At 49.8% G+C, this 2,813-nt stretch overlaps 1 pseudogene; it reads right to left on the minus strand.

Moving 5' to 3' along the window:
• Nucleotides 1-649: 649 nt before the first annotated feature.
• Nucleotides 650-2,355, minus strand: LOC103120251 (RNA-binding protein FUS-like; annotated as a pseudogene).
• Between the last annotated feature and the right edge of the window lie 458 nt (nt 2,356-2,813).

The following is a 2,813-nucleotide window of genomic DNA, read 5'->3' on the forward strand; positions in this document are numbered from 1 at the left end:
TAAAGGGTTCACAGTGGTGGAATTTAACAGTTGTTTCAGTAGTATTTTAATCCCTGAGTTGGAGCTCAGTGGCCTAAAAGCCTCTTTTGTGCTTTTTCTTCCCTATAGGCTATGGGAGCCTGAGGGCTTTTAAACTATAAGTACACTTCTTAGCTTAATTATGGACTCCTGACCAAGAGATAAAGCAGGGTGTGGCAGGGATAATCCAGTGGTTATGCAAAGAGACCTCCACAACCCCACTGCTAGGCCACCAAGGTATAGGTCTTCTCCTGAGTTTCCTGGTTAGATCTCTGTCCCCTGGTGTACCTCCCTGCCTCTGCTCCAGATTCTGAGGGCAGTAGCAATGGAAACTCAGAGCTGCACTTTGTGAGTCAGAGGATTCTTCTCCTCCCTTCAGCCGTCCCCTTGTTGGTGGAACAGACTGGAGGTGGTGTCTCTGATAAATTGCCGGACTGTTACTAGCCACTTAATCTCTCCCTAGGCTCCTCTCTGTCCTCCAGCCACACATGTTTGCACTCACTGGTGATTTGATGGGTTCCTGAAGATGTTCTAGTCCTGTCTTGTTACGGTCCCAGGTGGTCTCCTTTGGTATTCCTAGTTGATTCGGGAGAGGAGAGGAGAGCTTTATTTTTAACTAAAATGATGGTTTTTAATGGGAGTCAGAGCTATGGTTACAATTACAGTCCAACACAAAAATCCGTGGGTGGGTCAGTAATCTGGTTACAAAATAATGAGGGTAACAGAGACTCTGGGCCAGGCTAATATGGCCTCTCCCTGAGACAGGTCTATGCTCACTGCTGGAGCCCATCTTGCCAGGGCCAAAGCCAACTCTGACCCCACAACCCTGGGCCCCTCAGAAGCCCCCATGGTCCACCCCACGGCCTCCGTAGCTGCCCCAGTCATAGCCTCCTCTGCCCCTGCAGCGATCATCTCTGTAGTTGCCTCCCATGTGAGTGCCTCCTGGGCCCCCTCCTGGTCCATCTGGCTTAGGGGCCTTACACTGGTTGCTTTCGTTCCTCCAAAAAAAGTTCATGTTCTTGCAAGTAGGATTAGGGCACTTCCAGTCCCCAGCTCTCTGCTGGCCGCCACCACCACCTCCTCCACTAGGAAATGCTCCCCGGCCACCGCCGCCACTGCTGCCATGTCTGTAGCCTCCTCGGCCCATGGGTCCTCCTGTCCCTCGACCTCCGCGTCCACTGTCCCCACCCCAGCTGAAGTCTCCTTGGCGAGTAGCAAATGAAATTTTGATGGGGTTTCCAGAGAATTCTTTAACGTCAAACCAGTCTATGGCTGCTTTAGAAGAAGGAGGGGGTCATCGAAGGACACTGTTGTCTCTCCCTTCAGCTTACCTGTTTCCCTGTCTGTATACAGGTTAATCATGGGCTGTCTGGTTTTCTTATTTGTCTTAATTATCCCGAGATGCTTGAAGTAATCAGCCACAGACTCAATTGTTACATTCTCGCCTAGGCCTTGCACAAAGATGGTGTTATTGTCTGAATTATCTTGTTCTGAGTCATGGCATGATCCTTGGTCCCAAGAGCCACCAAAATTATTGAAGCCACCAAGGTCACTTCCACCCATGCCACCTCTGCCTCCATGGCCACCTCCCCGGCCTCTGGGTTTATAGCCACCACCACTGCGGTTGTAACCACCACCGTCACCACCATGGCCCCTGCATCCATGGTCCTGCTGGCCTTCCCCATAGCTGCTGCCACTCTGGTCTTGACTGTCATAGCCACCACTCATGGAGGGCTGATCTTGGCCACAGTTACCTCCACCACCTACTCCACCACCTCTGCTGCTACTATTGTACTGGTTCTGCTGCTTGTAGCCCTGCGGGGGGTTGTAAGACCTTTTCTGTTTTCTACCATAGCCAGACTGCTGCCCATAGCCCCCGCTCTGGGACTACCCATAGCTGCTGCTCTGAGAGCTGCCACTGTAACTTCCAGAGGTGTTGCTAGGAGCCGGCTGCTGGCCATAGATGGGGTAGGACGACTGCTGCCCATAAGACTGAGAACCCTGGCCACTGCCATAGCCACCGGCAGAGCTGTTGCCCTGGGGAACTGACCAAGTGCCATAGTTGTTCTGAGTTTGTCCATAGGAAGAGCCATAGCTGCTCTGGCCATAGCCTGATGTGTCTGCTGACTGGCCATAACCATCATAACTCTGCTGTCCATAGGGCTGGTTGCTCTGTTGGGAATAGCCCTGCCCAGGCAGGGTGGGGTACTCCCCATAGCTTTGGGTTGTTTGTTGGGTAGTAGGCTGACGCCATGTCCGTGCACGAGCACACAGACAGGCAAGTAACAAGGTTCCAACTGCACTGAGTGCGGACGCTGCAAGGAATTCCTCTTTCATTTATAATCCTACTTATTTGATACTTCTCCCTTTTTTCTCTTTCCTTTCCTTTCCTTTCCTTTCCTTTCCTTTCCTTTCCTTTCCTTTCCTTTCCTTTCCTTTCCTTTCCTTTCCTTTCCTTCCCTTCCCTTCCCTTCCCTTCCCTTCCCTTTCCTTCCCTTCCCTTCTCTTCCCTTTTCTTTTCTTTCCTTCCCTTTTCTTTCTTCTTTTTTCTAAATGGGTCTGGCCAAAGGTTTGCCAATTATATTTACCCTTTAGAAGAAACAACATTTAGCTTCTTTGGTCTACTGTATGGTTCTGTTGTTTTTGATGTTATTTATTTCTGCCCTAATTTAAGTTATTTCAGTCCTGTTTGCTTTAGGGTTCTTTTGTTCTTTTTCTTCTAAGTCCTTAAGGTGTATAGTCAGGTTGTATATTTTAGATGTTTCCTGTTTCTTAATGTGTGCCTGTTTGTCTAT

This window comes from Erinaceus europaeus, unplaced genomic scaffold (genome assembly GCF_950295315.1).
Source record: "Erinaceus europaeus unplaced genomic scaffold, mEriEur2.1 scaffold_1126, whole genome shotgun sequence".
In the NCBI taxonomy this organism is placed as follows: Eukaryota; Metazoa; Chordata; class Mammalia; order Eulipotyphla; family Erinaceidae; genus Erinaceus; species Erinaceus europaeus.